Consider the following 19,951-nt stretch of genomic DNA (forward strand, 5'->3'; position numbering starts at 1 on the left):
CTAATGCCCGGCCAGGGCAAGAAAAATTTGCTGAGCTTTTTAGTAGGCAGACAGCTGGGAAGGCAGAAGAATGAGGCAGAAATGTTAAAGTGGCTGTGGCTGCTGACACGAGCAACCCCAGGGTGGAATTGGCCTTTGCCAAAACACCACATTACTTACATGGTTATGCCCATCCCAAATCATTCAAAACGCTTCCAAAAGAGTGGAAAATAAAACTTCTCTTTGTTTCGCTTGTTGAGGGCAAGCTGTATTTTCATTTCTTTTGGTTTGTGTGTCTTGGAGTGTCTGAAGACAGCTACAGTGTACTTACATAAAATAAATAAATACATCTTTAAAAAGAGAAACTTATTAAAGTCTATTTTCCTTTTCAAAGAAGTGGAAACCCCAGGTGTCAGTTTTTGTTGGAGAAAGACACAGATGTTAGAGTTCTATCTAAGCTCCACCCCTCAGTTATCTGGCAACAGCCAGGTAGGCCTGGCCCTCCTCCCTCTCTTACTCCTGTTTCCTGCTTGCTTCTCTCTGGCCCTCTTCGGCTCTTCCCTTCCCCCTTCCCATTCTCTTCCCCTCTCTCTCCATGTGGTCATGGCCGGCCTCTATTTCTCTACTCTCTCTGCCTTTCTCTGCCTCTATTACCCCTTTAACTCCCCTCCCCATGCCCCAAATAAACTCCTTTTTTTGGTTTTCGAGACAGGGTTTCTCTGTATAGTCCTGGCTGTCCTGGAACAACTCACTCTTTAGACCAGGCTGGCCTCGAACTAAGAAACCCACCTGCCTCTGCCTCCCAAGTGCTGGGATTAAAGTTGTGCGCCACCACTGCCCGGCTACTCTATTCTATACTGTCATGTGTGAGTGAGTGAGTGTGTGTGTGTCTGTGTGTGTGTGTGTGTGTGTGTGTGTGTGTGTGTGTTCCCTCAGAGGGAAGGGATGCCTCAGCATGGACACCCCCTTTCCCTACATGCCCATACAACATAATCTTTTGCTGCTTTCTCTTTTTATGATCACAACAACAGGAATATATCTGTCAAGCCCATACTGGATTGAGTAGGATTCTTCTGACCAACATGAAGCTACCTCACAGTCAAAAAAGACTTGAGGAATGGCTCCTGCTTAAAAAAATATTAATCTCTATCTTAGGGCTAGAGAGAAATGGCTCATATGTTAAGAGCACTTGCTGCTCTTGCAGAGGACCTGGGTTCAGTTCCCATTATCCATACTGTGTTTCAGTACTGCCTGTAACTTCAGTTCCAGGAGATCCAGTGCTTTCTTCTGGCCTCCCCAGGCACCAAGAGTGCAGTTACAGGCAAACATTCATATATACAAAAGTAAAATAAAACAATAACAACTTTACCCCTAAAAGCAATGTACTGAACATCCCTGGAACTCTTACAGACATGAAATAGGTATTGTACAGCACGCGAGCATTGCAAAATGAGAGGGAAACTGAACAGGAAGGAAGAGGGCTAAAAATCCGAGCCATGGAGTGTGGGTAGTCCGGGTGATAAGAACAACGGACGGACGGACGGACGGATGGACGGACGGAGGGGAAACAATGAGAGATCCCAAATGTTGAATCCCTTAAAGATTAAAGTGAAATGCAAGGACAGGAGGCTCCACCATGAAAACATTATAAATTCCTTGCATTATTGTTTAGTGTGAGATTAAAAAATAAGATCTATGAAGCCTTTTGTTTTGTTTTCTTTCTTTGCTGCTGTTCTGAGACAGGGTTTCTCTGTGTGTAGCCCTGGCCATCCTAGAACTCCCTCTGTAGTCCAGGCTGGCCTCAAATTTACAGAAACCCACTTCCTTCTTCCTCCTGAGTGCAGGGATTAAAAGGACACCTTCCAGCCCCCACCCCCACATCCCCTCACCCATCCCCACCATCTTGCATGCGCTTAGAGTATATTCTTATAGGACCTCATTGTGTTTGTAAAAGTTTAGAACTGTTCAAGCAATAGACAAACAACACTGAATTTCCCCCTCCCCATTCTGTGCACTGTTGGGGGAGGAGATCCCATATGCGGCCTCTCTAAAAGGCACGTAGTTCCTGATTTGCAGAGGCTCAAACACCAGGCTTTGCCTAATAACTTCCTGGGGCCATCCTCTGACTCAGCTAGCTTCCTCTCAGCTAAGTTAGCCCCCAGCTCTTCTTTCTTCAGAGCTGTGTCACAGAATTGACCTCTTGGGCAGTTCTAAGGAAATGATAAAGCTGTTTACTTGAAAAGGTAGGCCAGGTCTTTTCTGAGTGTGGGGGAGAAAAGATGTAAAGATGAGTCTGTGGCCTGCTATGGCATGGCAACTAAAGGCAATTTAACTTTTAAATCCTGAAGAAACACACACACACACACACACACACATCATTGTGATATACATGTTTGTAAAACAGTACCTTGCATATATGCATAGTTCAATGAGCTATCACACACACACAAACCAAACCTAGAACTAAAACCCCCAAAAGAAATACAACATACAGCAACCTTGAAACTCCATTCCTTCCTTTCAAAAGTCACCAGTGTCGATATTCTCCCAAAATATGCAGTTTAGAACCTAGCATCAAGATGGCTCAGCAGTTAAGAGCACTGGCTGCTCTTCCCGAGGTCCTGACTTCAATTCCCTACAAGTACATGGTGGCTCACAACCATCTGTAAGGAGATCTGATGCCCTCTTCTGGAGTGTGCCTGAATGTGAATACAGTGTATTCACATACATAAAATAAGCAAAGAAAAAGAAATGGAAGTTTTGGGGAGTGATTAGGTTCTGAGGACTCTGTTCTTGTGGATAAGATTAGTATCTTTACAAACAGGCTCCAGTAAGCCCTCCCCCTTCTGTGCTTTGGAAAGGCACAGCAGCAAACCCGTCTAGGAAGCAGAGTGAGTCCTCACCAAGGCTCAAACCTGCCAGTGCTTTGACCTTAGGCTTCCCAGTCAGCAGCACCCTGAGTAATATCTGTGGTTTATAACACACCCAGGCTAAGAGATTTCTGTCCTAACAGCTCAAAACGGCCAACAGTGGCACAGTGTGTGGAGAAAAGTGTTGGAAGGAGAATGAAATAAAATTCTAAGCATGTCTTGAGTTAGGGCTTCTGCCAAAAGCTTCCATGATGGTGGCGAAGCTTCTTCCTTACAGAGAAGCCTTGAGACACAAGGCTTATAAACTGCCCTGGTAACTTCCAGTTTCTCCAGGCCTCGTGCTTCTGCTCCATTCTCCTTCCACTACCTCCTCCCCCCCCTCCACTATCCTCCCTCCTCTCCCCTTCCTCCTCCTCCCTAAAACTTTTCAGCTCCACCTTCCCTTCCACTGCCCAATCACTGGTTCTAGCCTTTATTTCACAAGTTAAAATGGGGAAAAGTTTCACGTGAAGTCACCTGAGTATGTGCCTCGTTGGAGTTAATATGAAAATATAAATAGCACCAGGGCAATCCACAGCAGAGGGCTTCCTGGCTTCATACCTGCATTGATCAATGATCCTCAATCCAGCATTATCCCATGGAAGAATAAGGAGCAGGAGGGAGCTGGCACGTCTGCCTAGCCTATTGCTACCATAGTGATGAAAGGACTAGGTGTGTACTGGCTGGTTTTGTGTGTCAACTTGGCACAGACTGGAGTTATCACAGAGAAAGGAGTTTCAGTTGTGGAAGTGCCTCCATGAGATCCAGCTGTGGGGCATTTTCTCAATTAGTGATCAAGGGGGGAGGGCCCCTTGTGGGTGGTGCCATCCCTGGGCTGGTGCTCTTGGGTTCTATAAGAGAGCAGGCTGAGCAAGCCAGGGGAAGCAAGCCAGTAAGAAACATCCCTCCATGGCCTCTGCATCAGCCCCTGCTTCCTGACCTGCTTGAGTTCCAGTCCTGACTTCCTTTGGTGATGAACTGCAGCATGGAAGTGTAAGCTCAATAAACCCTTTCCTCCCCAACTTGCCTCTTGGTCATGATGTTTGTTCAGGAATAGAAACACTGACTAAGACAAGTTGGTACCAGGAACTGGGATATTGCTGTCATAGGCCTGACTATAGTTTTGTTTGGAAGAATGTGGACTTTAGCTTTGGAAAGTGGTGGAATGCTTTAAACAGAGCTTAATGGGTTGGCCTAGTAGGACTGTGGAAGGCTTTGCTGCTGAGAGATTTGAACTGTGCAGACACAGCCCAAGAAGTTTCAGGGGGAAGAATTTCAGTATGTGTCCTAGAGACTGTTTTATGACATTTTGGTGAAGAATGTGGCTGCTTTTTGCCTTTGTCTGAAGAGTCTACCTGAGGCTAAGGTAAAGAGATTTATATTAATTGCATTGACAAAAAAGTCTCAAAAAAGCCCAGCAGAGACTTTGTCTCTAGTTAAGTCTCATGAAGAACATTTTGGACAAGCGTAGCAAGATGAGAAAGGAAAAATACAAAATATATGTTTTAAGTGCTGTGTTTATAAAAAGATAAAGAGAGGGGAGGTAAGTTTTATGGAGGTGTGGTCAGGTATGGGGGAAGGGGGTGTCTCAGAGGGCCCATGCCGAGGCATCCCTTCCCCTGAGGGACCAGCCACATGATGGTATAGTGTAGAGTAGAGTTTATTCAGGGCATGGGAGGGGAGTCAAGAGGGTAGTAGAGGCAGAGAGGGGGGGGGGGGGAGAGGGAGAGAGAGAGAGAGGAGAGGGGAGGGAAGGAGAGGGGAGGAGAGGAGAGGAGAGGACAGGAGAGGAGAGGAGAGGACAGGAGAGGAGAGGACAGGAGAGGAGAGGAGAGGAGAGGAGAGAGAAGAGAAGTAGAGGAGTGAAGGAGTAGAGGCTGGCCATGAGCACTTGGACAGAGAGGGGGGAAGGGAGTGGGGGGGGGAAGAGCAAGAACAAGAGAAAGCAAGAGAGCAAGGGAACAAGAAGCTCCTTTTATAGTGGGTCAGGCCTACCTGACTGTTGCCAGGCAACTGTGAGGCAGAGCATACCTGACTGTTGCTAGGTAATTGTGGGATGGAGCTTACCTGGCTGTTGCTAGGTAACTGTGGAGGCAGAGCTTAGACAGAATGCTAACATTAAGTATTAAAGGGTCACCAGGAAGTAAAATGGAGCTGAATCCTTTGTTCAAGGATATTAAATTGAATTAAGGAAACAATGACCTTGGGGCAAGATCCCACCCAGCTAAATTTAGGTCCAGGCATGGTAATACAAGCCTTTAATGGCAGGAGGCAATGACAAGCAGATCTCTGAGTTCAAGGCCAGCCTAGAACAAGTTCTAAGTGAAGCAAAATTTAAATCCAAGCTTGGTGGACCACACCTTTGATGCTAGTGCTTAGGACACAGGCATGCAGATATCTGAGTTCAAAGTCAGGCTACAGAGCAAGTTCCAGGACAGCCAAGCTTAGGCAGTGAAGGAGCTGCGAAACAGGAAGCTGGTGATAATGTAATAGAACAAGGGGGCCATGTTCCAGCCCCAGCAAGCAGCAGAACATGGCAGCTTTGGCCACATGGCTCTGGCTTTAGAGTCCAGAATAGAAGAGACTACTGGGACAACTGATGCTGGTTGGCTGGAGCTAAGAAATTAGTGGTGATTAAGAAGAGACTAGCATCACTGAGGTGAAATCTTCTGGGAAGTGTTTTCTGAGAGCACAGAGGCTGTGTTCCAGAGATAGCCACAGTTGTATTTTTGTGCTGTGGCTGGACTTGGTAAGAGTCACCCAGGTGGTACTGGCTTTGAAGGCATGAAGGGGTCATGAAGAGCAGCTGAGGCTCTCGGCACTGTGAGAGGCCATGGAAGGCCATTGGTGAAGGTGCAGCCTCAGTTGCAGTTGATGGCCCAGGACTGAAGGGGTCATGCAAAGGATTTGAGGCTTGGTACCATGAAGAGAGTCTATGAGAGGCTATTGGTGAAGCCTATTTGCAGCAGAAGACCCCAGTGTATTGGAGATGCCAGTTCCATGGGATGATCACCAAGAACAGCAGCAGCAGTGGAGGGCATCCACCTGAGCTTAGAGTGCTACAGAGGGCAGAGCTGGAGAAGTGACGCCAGCCCTTGGAGGAGCCCAGATCATGTGTGGATCCCAGACATTGGGCAGTTAGAGTTTGATTTTGATTTTGATTGTGACTTTGCCCTGGTATTTTTCCTTCTTGAAATACAAAAGTATTTTAGTGGAGCCCACAGATAACAGTCTTTGAATTGTGAAAAGACTTTGAATTTTAAAAGATATTGGATATTTTAAAGGCATTGAAAATTTTTTTAAAGATTTATTTATTTTATTTGTATGAGTACTGTGTAACTGTCTTTAGACATACCAGAAGAGAGCATCAAATCCCATTACAGATGGTTGTAAACACCAAGTTGTTGCTGGGAATTGAACTCAGAACCTCTAGACTAGCAGCCAGTGCTCTTAACCACTGAGCCATCTCTTCAGCCCCGGATTGAAAATTTAATATGTAAGAATTTGTAAATACTATGGGACTTTTAAAGTTATTTAGATCTTGGGATGAATAAGAAAGTAAGGATTGAGGCTTACTAGCGATGTGTTTTTGTGTCAAGGTGACAAGAGGTCAGTTGCACTGGCTGGTTTGTGTGTCATTCTTGACGCGAGCTGGAATTAACACAGAGAAAGGAGTTTCAGTTGAGGAAATGCCTCCATGAGATCCAACTGTAAGGCATTTCACCACTAGTGATCAAGGGTGGGAGGACCCATTGTGAGTGGTGCCATCCCTGGGCTGGTAGTCCCAGGTTTTATAAGAAAGGAAGCTGAGCAAGCCAGGGGAAGCAAGCCAGTAAGAAACATCTGTCCATGCCCCCTGCGTCAGCTCCTGACTCCAGGTTCCTGCCCTGTGAGTTCCAGTCCTGACTTCCTTTCATGATAAACAGCAATGTAACTGCTAAGGCCAAATGAAAGTACATCCTTGGGATTAAACAAGCTACAAAAAAAAGGCAACAAAATATCCAAAATTATGGATTCACAGAAAAATAATATTGGCAGATTTCTCCCTCCTTTTCTCCCTCTTCTGTATTTGTTATGCTAAAATTCTCATCCCAAGGTTTCCCATGTGCTAGGCAAAAACAGTGCCAACCTAGACTTCCATTCAGTTGGCTAACCCTTCCACTACATAGAAAAGACCCTTTCTACCAGGTCCAAGGCTTCCTTGTCCCATGCAGAAACCCTTTGTGACTGGGAGCATAGGAAAAGCAGATTCACCACAGGGAACTGCTTAGTATAAGAATCATCTTCACCTTTGGGACCAAGACTAACGTCATCAACTACAGTCACCATCTCACTTGGAAGCACAGCACAATGAATCAGGTTACAAATGCAAGGCTTAGAAAATGTCGACCACGTAGACACAGGCCTCCAGAAGCTCCTAACATTACATTCTTCTTTTAAAAGTCACTATTCCCTGTAGCTATTAGGGAGTGCAGTCTGCAGAAAAGCGCATTTCACATCTTCAGGCAGCACTGACAGAAAAACCATGTGATAACCCAGCAAAGTACCACAAAGTCACTGAAATTTACTGTCTCTAAACTCATTGTTCAAAAATTAAAGCAGTATCTGCATGTCCAACCTAAATATGTGACAAACTCCTAATGTAAAAATATAAGGATGAACTGGTGTCTTTCAACACAACCCAGATGTCTCATATACAAAATAGCCTAGGTGAGTGGTGGCACACACCTCTAATCCAGCACTCAGGAGGCAGAGGCAGGAGGATCTCTGAGTTTGAGACCAGCCTGATTTATAGATAGAGCTTCAGGACAAGTCAGGGATACACAGAGGAACCCTGTCTCAAACAAAAAACAAACAAAAAACAAACAAACAAACAAATAAACAAACAGCAACAATAATAAAAACCCAGAAAAGTTATAATGAGAGAAAACAATCAGCTAACCTTCATTTCAAAATTAACCAGATATTAGGATACACTGACCAATAGCTTGTTTTGTTTTATTTATTTTGGTTTGGTTTTTTGAGACAGGTTTTCTCTGTGTAGCCCTGGCTGTCCTGGAACTCACTCTGTAGACCAGGCTGGCCTCGAACTCAGAAATCTGCCTGCCTCTGCCTCCCAGAGTGCTGGGATTAAAGGTGTGTGCCACCACTGGCCGGCTCCCACTGATAATATATTAACATAGCATACAAATAATATAAAAGATGAGTTCCAAATTGCAATACTCACGAGGCAGAGGCAGGTTTGAGGCCAGCCTGGTCTATAAAGAATTCCAGGACAGTCAGGGCTGTTATACAGAAAAACCCTCAATCAAAAAACAAGAACAAAACAAAATAAAAAATAAATATGAGAACTGCAGAACTATATATAACATCCAAGAACTGGGTCTGGGGAACAAACTTCCAGGATATACTCAGTTGTAGAGTGCAGATGATAAAGAATCAAAGCAATGAACTTGGAGATTCAACAATAGAATTTACCTGACAGGAGGAACATATTAAAAAATAGACTAAATAAGTAACAGACTCAGAACCTTTGGGGTGATATGAAAGCCCCTGACATCTATACTGGTCATTGTCCCAGAGAAGAGAGCAGGCCTGGAAGGGAAAGACATGCATCTGTTGAAGTAATGTGTGCACAGACATGTGAAATGGAAACTGTACATTTTAAACAATTGCATTTAATAATTTGGAGGAGGGGCATATGTACCATGGCCTGGATGTAAAGGTTAGAGGACAGCTGATGGGGCTGTCTTCTATTATGTTGGATCCAATGATCAAACTTGGGTCCTCAGGTTTGGTTGCAAGTGCCTGTACTCACTGAGTCATATCAGCAGTTCCAGAACTGTGTGTGTGTGTGTGTGTGTGTGTGTGTGTGTGTATGTGTTGTGTCTATGGTGTGTGTATAGTGTGTGTGGTGTATGTGATGTGTGTGCATGTGATATGTGTGCATGATTTTTGTGTGTGTGGTATATGTGTAGTTTGTGTGTATCGTGTGTGTAGTGTGCATGCAGTGTGTGCATATGTGTGTGGTGTGTGCATGTGTGTGGTGTATGTGTACGTTTGTGGTAAGTGTGTATAGTATGTATATGTAGTATATGGTGTACGTGTGTGATTTGTGTGGTAGGGGTGTGTATATGTGGTATCTGTGTGTTGTGGTATGTGGGGTGTGGGGTGTATGTAGTTAGTATGTGCATGTGTGTCGTATGTGTGTGTGGTGTTTGTGTGTGTGTGGTGTGCATGTGTATGCAGTATGTGTGTGTGGTGTGTGTTACTAGTTTTGTTTCTCTGGTGGATCTTTGTTGTTGTTTTACTGAAAATAGATTCCCTTCCTCTGATGAATACAGGGGATTCCTTACAATTTACTTATATAAACATATATCAGTGTTTCCAGCGTAGCTCATGAAGTACAGCAACTTGACTCCCACACACACCCGTTCGTGTCTTCTGCTTTTAACTGCAATCCTCTTGAGCATCAGCTATTGTTCAGACACCATGTGTGATTCAGAAAGCTCAGGAGGACAGTGCCCCACTGTTGTTTCTCTTCCTGATGCTCCCTCCACAAAGTCCTGCTTTATCAAGAGCACCATTCGGAGCTCTTTCAGGGCCATCCTATGGTTGGCAAGTTCTTCCACTTTTACTTTGTTCTGAGACCCTCTTCACTCTGATCTACACATTTGTCTGATACAGAATTTGTGGCCTTTATTCTCAGTTTTTTAACTGTCACGTACTTACTTGTGGCCTTCATAGTATAGGTGACATATGCACTGTCATTTGAATTGCAGTTGTCCGATGGGTCGAGTGTCCCCTCTCTCAAGGCTTTCCCCCACTCCTGACTTATCAGAGCCAGCAAGATGGCTCCGTTGGTGAAAACTCTTGTGGTCAGTCTAAGGCTGTGAAATATAGGTGGCGGAAAGAAAACTTGGACTCCTGAAACTTCTTTGACTTCCACATGTTTGCACATGCATATCCACATAGCAAGTATGCAATAAATCATGTAAAAGTGGGGGGCCGTGTTGGAGAAATGACTCAGCAGTTCAGAGAGCACATTGCTCTTGTTCAACCCTGGTTTACAATCACCTGCAGCTCCAGAAGGCTTCCACAGGCTCCTGCGCTCATATATATACACTACACAAAGACAAACAGACACACATACCACAAATACCACTCCCCACCTCCACACATCCATACACCCCCAACCACATATATATATACCCCACACCCCATACCACACAGCATAGCACACCCCCACACCCCCACGTACCAAACCATACCACACCACACACACACACGTACACACACACACATCAGACACCATACACACATACCACATCACAACACACATACACCACACCACATATATACATACATAAACAGATCACACCATACACACCACACAGCACACACACATACACACCATACCATACTACACACACCATATACATACACATACACATGCCATACTACACACATATACCACACCATATCACATACACACTGTACATACCACACACAACATACCACACATCACATACACACACTACACACACATATACACAGATACCACATACCACACACCACACACACCACATATTACACACACAGAACACAACACATACACAAACCACATACACATGCACACACTACATACACTACACATACACCATACACACATACCACACACATACAACCACACTACACACACACCATACACCACACACACACCACATACACATACTGCACACTACACACATCACACACAGACCATACCACATATATACACTACATATACACCACACTACACACCACACACATAGCACATATACATACTACACATACCATACACATGCACACACACACCACACACACATACACACATACCACACATACATACACCACATACCACATACATACCACACCCACATGCACAGGAACATATCATATTCACACACCACACAAACAACACACACATACCACATACCACATATACACACTATACACCATATGTACAAACACAGCATACGCACACCACACAAACATGCACACACATACAACATACATAGAACACGTAAACATGCACATACATACCACACACACAAGCACACACACCACACACATGCCACAGACCACACAAACCACACACAAACACATACCACATACACACACCACACACCATACAAGCCACATACCACACAAACCACACACACATACACCACATACACACCACATACACCACACACATAGATACATATACCATAAACACCACACACACACATATACATGCACATACTACACACATGCATGGGGATACACAGCATACACATAACACATACACATACCACATACACTATACACTACACACACACCACACACATAACATACCACACATACCACACCACACACACACACCACATATACACTCCACACAAACTACACACACGACATATATACCATACACACATGTACACACACTATACACATCACACACACACATCATATCTGTATACTACACACCACACAAACCATACACATACCACTCACCACATACTCACCACACACACATACCACAAAAACTTGCACACACACCACACTACATACCACACACACACACCACATACACCACACACACCATACACATACATACCATACATACACAGGCACACACATGCACACACATGCACACACACAGACATATCACATATACACACTACATACACACACTTCACACCATACAGACACTGCATATATACACACACTATGCATATACCACGCACACACATACAATACACACAAATATGTATACACATACACACACCATACATTCACCTTATATGATCACACACACATGAATCTTACATGTTCGCACACACAGACACCACACACACACACACACCACAGACCATGTACATGTCTCATAACACACACACACAGACACACACACAGACACACACACACACACACACACACACACACACACGCTTTACATGATGGCAAAGACTGAAAAGTTCTCTTATAGCCAGCCACAACATGGAGAATCAGTGAAGTTGGGATAAACTCAGTCCTGGAACCTAGAGGCCTGGTTAGAAAGCCTCTGGTTCAAGGGAGAGTGCATGAGAGTTCCTGAAAGGGTCACGCATGCAAAATCCAGAGTTCAAAGGCTGAAGAATCCTGATCCTGCTGTTCCAGGGGCAGATGACCTGCTCATATGCTCAGTGGATCCTGTCCTATAGACATCACCTCTAGAAACAAAGCAAGCTTATTCTAACAGTTACATGGAAAGGCACAGGCCCTGGGAGAGAGAAAATAAAACTGAAACAGAATGCTAAAGAGCATCCTAAGTTCTTTTTAGTAGAACTAAAATCTGAAATCAAGGCAGTGTGGAACTGAGTCACAGAGAGATGGTGGCGAAGTCTAACGTCACAGTTATCAGTGTCATCACAGGCTACTTACATCAGCAAAGGTACTGTAGGGCTCATGAGCCAGAGGAAGCCATTGTTGTTAGTAATGTAGCCATGAGTGAGTTCCTCTTTAGACAAAAGTTTGATAGCATAAGCATGAACCATCAAAGAAAACACTGATATTTTTCGAGACAGGGTTTCTCTGTGTAGGCTTAACCTTTCTGAGGCTGTCCTGAAACTCACTCTGTAGACCAGGCTGGCCTTGAACTCACAGAGATCAGCCTGCATCTGCGTCCCAAATGTTGGGATTAAAGGCATGCACCACCGCAGCCTGGTACAAACATATATTAAACATAAAACTGTAAAGGATTTTACTCTGTGAAAGATCATGCCAATAACATAAAAAATAAGCTACATACTGGAATCAATTATTTAAAACCTCATGTCCAAAAATGCATAATGCCAAAGGTATATAAAAGATATTTCAAAATTTAATTTAAAAACTGCATTAAATAATGGAAATATATCAGAGGTATTTTATGGGAAAATTCAGCAAATAAACTTATGAAAATATAACTCATTAGTGCATAAAGTGTTGATCCCAGCACATGAGAAGCAGAGACAGGCAGATCAATGTGAATTCAAAACAAATTTGATCCACAAAACAAGTTCCAAGCCAAGCAGACCACATAGTAACAATAGTAAGACACTGCTTTAGAAGTACAAACCAGAACTATAAAAAAATGATACATTGGGCTAGAGAGATGGCTCAGCGGTTAAGAGCACCAAGTGCTCTTCCGAAGGTCCTGAGTTCAAATCCCAGCAACCACATTGTGGCTCACAACCATCCCTAACAAGATCTGACTCCCTCTTCTGGAGTGTCTGAAGACAGCTACAGTATATTCACATATAATAAATAAAATCTTTTTTAAAAAGAAGATAATACATGCACAGTATGATAAAGGCTAAAGCAAGAAACACTGCTGACAGGGCTAGAGAGATGACTCAGTGGTTAAGAGCACTGACTGTTCTCCCCTGAAGGTCCTGAGTTCAAATCCCAGCAACCACATGGTGGCTCACAACCATCTGTAATGAGATTTGATGCCCTCTTCTGGGGTGTCTGAAGACGGCTACAGTGCACTTACATAATAATAAATAAATCTTTAAAAAAAAAAAAAAGAAAAGAAATACTGCTAACACTAAATGCTAGTAACAATGCAGAGAAACTGACTTATTCATACATTACTGCCTGTAATATAAAATGATATATTCGTTCTGGAAAATAATGTAACTATCCCTTACAAAATTAAGTATACAGCTTTGTTCTGTGAGACAAGTGTCTCGCTATGTTTGGCTGGCCTCTACCTCCAGAGTGTTGGGATTAAGGGTGTGCATAACCACTCTGGGTTTCAATAAGCCACTATTTTGATGATTTTACCATGTGTCAGTTTGGGCAGGCTATAGTAGTCAAGGGTCAAACAGTCATCTAAGTATTAGTATGATAGCACTTTGTAGATTGGTCCTTCTACAATTAGCTGCTTAAAGTAAAATATTAAAGATAACTTCTCATAAGACAGATGGATCTCATGCAATGAGTTTGAGAACAAATGAATTGTCCTAGAGAAAGAAGAAATTCTGCCTCTAGTTGCCAACATTTTTGCTTATATTACAGGTTTCACCCTGTCAGCCTGCCAATAGTTTTCAGGCTTGCCAACCCCATAATCACATAAACCAACTCCTTAAAATAAATGTCCCTGTATATATAAGTATAGATATGTTGTTTATATGTGTATGGTCCTGTACTAGTATGAATTCATATTTCAACAGCTATACATGTGTGTGTGTGTGTGTGTGTGTGTGTGTGTGTGTGTGTGTGTGTGTGCCATATCCTTCCAGTCCTGTTTTCTCTGAATCACATTTTAGTACTGAGTGGCTCCACAAGAACAGAATCTTAAGTTTAGATTCTTTGCACTGTTTCTTTAATCTGATTGCAATGACTCAATTTCCTGAGTGAAAGAAGACCATGACTGTCTGAGATATGGTAAGAAATACAGGTAAGTGAAATGTCAGTTTAGGTTATTTTAGCAAAATACTTATGAAAGGTTAAGATTTGAGGTGATCACATACTGGGCATCTTAGAACATTTTATTATAACTAAGGTATATGATGAGGCTAGCTAGTTGATCTTAACTGAGCTAGAGAGAATGAGAACAGAAAAAGAAAAACTCTGGTATTCAAATTCCCAGATCCAACACCACAAAAAATACCAGGAAGTTTCTATGCGTGCTCCAAAGGAAGCCCTTTTCTCCTATAGCCACAGGCTAGAAGCTGAATGGAATGACTCTTGAGAAAAGCATTGATGGAAAAGCTAGTCTGTAACTCTGGTATGTGGACTTAAGGGAAGATCCTGGTAAGACTGTGTGTACTGAATCTCTAAACTCTAAGGAGTCTTCTTTGACAAAAAAGTACATTTCAAGCCAGACATGGTGGCTCGGGCCTTTAATCCTGTAACTCAGGAGGCTGAGAAAAAGGCAGGCAGGTCCCCGTGAGTTTGAAGATAGCCTGCTTGGTCTACTTAGTGAGTTTCAGGACAGCCATAGCCTAGAGATACCTTGCCTCCTAACACAACACAACACAACACAAAACAAAACAAATGTATCTCTCTACCTGTTTGAGTTGAACCCTGAAGAAACTTTAATGGTTTCTATTAGTCAATTGCTTTGCAAGACAATGATGATTTGCCTCAGGATCTCCCTCATAAACAACTTTACCTATCTCTAGACTGAAAAGGAGTCTTAAGTTCTAGCAGCCCTCAAAAGGTGAGATATTTGGACAAAATATACTACAGTTAAACATCAGTTTGCTTTCCAACTCATAAACACACAAATTTAGACACTGTGAGCAGAAGTTAAGAGTGTGGGACAGGTCCTGGATGACTCAGCTGGTAAGAGCACTGATCAAGAAGATCAGGTTCTCTGAACTCAAGTGGCTCATAACCACACATTAACTCCAGTTTTGTGGGATTTGCTGCCCTCTTCTGGGCTCTTTGGGTAATACGCATGGATGTGGTGGACAAAAACACTTATCCAAAGGAAACTGGGGTTGGAGAGATGGCTCAGCTGGTAAGAGCACTGACTGTTCCTCCAGAGGTCCTGAGTTCAAATCCCAGCAACCACATACTGGCTTACAACCACCTGTAAGGGGATCTAACGCCCTCTTCTGGTGTCCGAAGACAGCTACAGTGTACTTACATAGTAACAGAAAGGAAAGAAAGAATATGCTTATGAAAACCCCTGTACTCTTTTCTCCCTCCAAATCATCCCATGTGCCCCTCCTTGCTTTTCATTCAAATTTTACAGTTTCTTTTTAATTTTTGTTACAAAAAACTATTTTTTTTTTAAACCAAAACTTTTTTTTGGAACAGCAGTTCCAAAAAAAATTGAGATAACGTGAGAGGCACATGAAGTTGGGTCAAGTTGAATGTACTGATACTGGGCCAGGACATAGCGATTCTGAATGTAATAATAGAACTCAAGGAGATAGGAAGAGCTGGGGAAACTAACTCCATGGAGCTATTGTTTAGCACGTGCAAAACTAGGTTCAATGGCCAGGAGGCAGTCTCATTCATCTGCGGAGTGAGGGTTACTGCCAAAAACTATTGTAAACAGTACACGGGCTGTAGAACAAGCTCTAGGAGTTTCACTAGAATGTGAACCAAAGGGAAGCTTGCTTTAAATAGAGTAGAAATGTCTTGGTATACTGTATACGAAGGCTTAGGGAGATCTACTTACCCACCAGGCAGGTTTTTAAAATATACCCCCACACCCAGCCCCCACCCCACCTCATCCCCTCTCACTAACTAAACATTTAGGAACTCTGTGGTTGTTTCTCTGCAGATCAGGAAGTTCAGTGGGAACTGCTCCCTGTGAACCTGTGTACAGAAAGCAATGGAGGAATTGGAGAAATTATTAGGGTACCATCAACCAAGTGAAGAAAAAAAATTTTTTTTTTTGGTTTTTTCGAGACAGGGTTTCTCTGTGTAGCCCTGGCTGTCCTGGAACTCACTTTGTAGACCAGGCTGGCCTCGAACTCAGAAATCCACCTGCCTCTGCCTCCCAGAGTGCTGGGATTACAGGCGTGCGCCATCACTGACTGGCTCCAAGTAAAGAAATTTATGTTCATAATGTCCCTTAAATAGAAATAGGTGAGGCGACTAGGTGAGATGACACCTATCTATCTATCTATCTATCTATCTATCTATCTATCTATCTCTCTCTATCTATCTATCTATCTATATCTATCTATCTATCTATCTATCCATCTATCTATCTATCTCTATCTATCTATCTATCTGTTTTTTTTTTTGAGACAGGGTTTCTCTGTGTAACATCCCTGGCTGCCCTGGAACTCACTCTGCAAACCACATTGCCCTCAAACTCAGAGACTGCCTCTGCCTCTCAAGTGCTGGGTTTAAAGGTGTTTGCCACCACTACCTGGTACCTACATTCTTACTGGGTGTATGTAAGCAAACAAGTCTTAGAATTCATAGAGTAATTGTCATCATCAAACTCTCAGCCACTTTTCAGATTTAAGCCAGTTTTGTACTTACAGCCTCTTGAATGAAACAGAAGGCCATGCTCCCGTGAGAAAGGAAAGGCTTCGTTTCCTGCTGCAGTCTCAAGAACATAATTCTGCCGATCATTCTGCCAGATATCCCTAAAGGGAAGCATGGCCTTTTACTAGATGAATCAGAAAAACCAAAAATGACACAACTGGGCAGTTGGGTAGTCGTCCTTGAATATGAAATGACAGTTCTTACAGGAGACCTAAGGCATCACTGTGATTGACCAGTCAGAGTGGAGGATTATAGAGGTCAGGATGATGGAGCTCCATTCTGGGTCTGTGGGTCCAATGGGTCTCTGAATCCACCCTACAGTTACTTCCCCACTTCCAAATGTTTAGTTGGAATAGATACACTAGTCAAAATTTCCACACCCTTACCTTCGCCTGTACAATGAGCACTATTGCCAACGATTAACCCACGTGGAAACCATTAGAACTGACTTTTTGGGGTAAATACTAAAGCAACACCAGTGTCCCATTCCTGAAAGAATGACAAACATTGGCCTCGCATTAAGGACTTGAAGCATGCAGAGGCAATGACCCCCCCTCCCCCATCTTTCCATTCGACTTGCCTATTTGGTCTCTGTGGAAGCCAGGCAGATTTTGGAAGACAGCAGTGGATCATTGTAAATTTAATAAGGTGGCAATCCCAACAGTAGCTGCTGTTCCACAAGTGATTTTGCTGACTTGAACAAGTTGAGATACCCCTAGAACTTGGTATGCAGCTATGCATCTAGTAAGTATCTTCACCATAATTGTTACTGAAGACTAAAGACTACGGGAGCGGCTTGCTTCCGGGGTGGTAAGACTGGCAATTCATAGCCACTACCCTATTACAGAGGGGCTTTCTTCAACTTTCTGATCCTATGTCATAATTACTTCACAAAATTCATTTTAAATAAAATATGTTATCAATTCTTTGACATTTTCATATATGCATACAATATATTTTGACTATATTCACTCCCAATTCCTCTCCAAGAGTCACTCCTACCCCCCAACAAATTTACGTCCTCTTATTTAATAACCCACACAGATCCAATTTGTGTTGCACAGTCTCAGGGGTGAGGGGAAATCCACTAGAGCTTGTTTGACTTACCAGGTACCACATGCTTAAAGAAAACTGACTCTTCCTCCCCTAGGAGCCATCCACTGTTCATAGCTCTTCAATTAAGGGGAGAAGCCCCTCCTCCGTACTGGAATGTGGACTGGCTTGATCTCACACAGGTACTGTGTAGGCAGTCTCAATTGCTGTGGGTTCATGAATATGCAGAGCCTGCTTTGCCTCAGTGCTTTACAACTTCCGTAGATCGTAGATCGTGTAGATAGCAGTCAATAGGCAGGGTTTGAAAGCACCTTTTGATCTAAAGGCTTGGCTGGTATTTTTATTGAAGTAACCCTGACTTCCTACGGAAGCCAAAAACAATACCACACTATTTACTACACTTGGGATTTAGGGAGGAATCTGGGCGTGGAATCTTCCAGACTAAAGCTATTAAACCATCACAGCTAGAGATAGGTCTTCTTAGAGTAATCCAGAAAATCTGAATGGAAAAAGGGTGAGTCTGTGGGTAAAGAAAGGGTGATATATACACACAATGAAGTTTCAGTCAACATAAATGAAATTATAACTAGATGTGAGGGTGCACACCTGTAATCCTACAATTTAGGAGGCCAACACAAGAGGATCTTCTAAAAAATTAAGAAACAAAAACATACAAAATTGAATTAAGGCATTGTCACAAAATTGATAGAAGTGAAGATTATAACATTAAGCAAAATAAGCTATTTTCATATGTGACATCTAGAGAAAAATAAAAGAACATTAATGTGAAAGGAAGGTTATTAGGAACGTGGAAGGGTAAAGAAAAGACAGGTGAACCATTGGTCTGAGCATGGGGTCCAACGGAGGAGTTGGAGGGTGGTCCGGAGAAGCTGAAGGGGTTCACAGCCCCATGGGAAGAACAATGATCTCAGCTACCCAGATGCCCCAAGACTCCCAGGGACTGAACCATCAACCACGTGGTTCCAGCCAAAACTGTGGCAGAGGAAGGCCTTGTTGGGCATCAGCGGGAGGAGTGGTCCTTGGTCCTATAAAGACTCAATAGAGGCCCCAACAAAGGGAAATCAAGGAAGGAGGGAGGTGGGAGTAGGTTGGACTGAGGGGCATATACTTGGAGGCAGGGGGTGGGGGGAGGGGTTGGGGTTTTTCAGGGAGGTAGAACCGGGAAAGGTTTTAGCATTTGAAATGTAAATGAAGATTATATTCAATAAAAAAGATTCAGAAGCATAAAAATGAAAGCTCTGTTTACTGAGTGCTGGGGGGGGGGCGGCCTGTTAGGGATGTGTACATACAATGTTATTACAGGATGTGAGCACTAAGCAAGGGGGGTGCGTGTGGGCTGTGCATTGGCCAATCATACTCTGCCACAAGGGGTTAAGCAAGGAGGTTGCTGTTGGTGACTGGGCCTTATCTGGGTCACCTGGTTCCAGGGTCCTTGAGTCAGCTTTTGCAGTCAGGTCCCCTCCTGGACTCTGTGTTGGGGTTTTGTCTAAGCTCCACCCCACAGCTACCCGGCAATAGCCAGATATGCCCCGCCCCAGAGATCTGGCCCACTATAAGAGGGGCTACTTGCCCCTCCTCTTTCTCTTTTGCTCACTGCTCTCCCACATACTCTCAGCTCTCTGCCCCTGGGGCTCTTCCCCCCTCCACGTGGTCATGGCCGGCCTCCACTCCCTCCTCTCTCTCTCTCTTTCTCTCTCTCTCTACCTCTCTCTCTCTACCACTAACTCCCATCCCCTATTCTGAATAAACTCTATTCTATACCATGTCTGTGTGTGTGTGGTCCCTCAGGGGCAGAGGTGCCCAGTGCAGGGCCCGCCTGGACACCTTCCCCCACGCCGCCTAGCCACACTCACCTAACCCCTATCCTCCCCACCTTTAAGCCTCATCATCCTGCTGAATCCTTCATCCTAGTAACCCTGACTCCTTCATTAACTCCTTCACTCTGACCTGGAATCTAGAGAGATAAAGGCACAAAGGAG

Source organism: Apodemus sylvaticus, chromosome X (assembly GCF_947179515.1).
Source record: "Apodemus sylvaticus chromosome X, mApoSyl1.1, whole genome shotgun sequence".
In the NCBI taxonomy this organism is placed as follows: Eukaryota; Metazoa; Chordata; class Mammalia; order Rodentia; family Muridae; genus Apodemus; species Apodemus sylvaticus.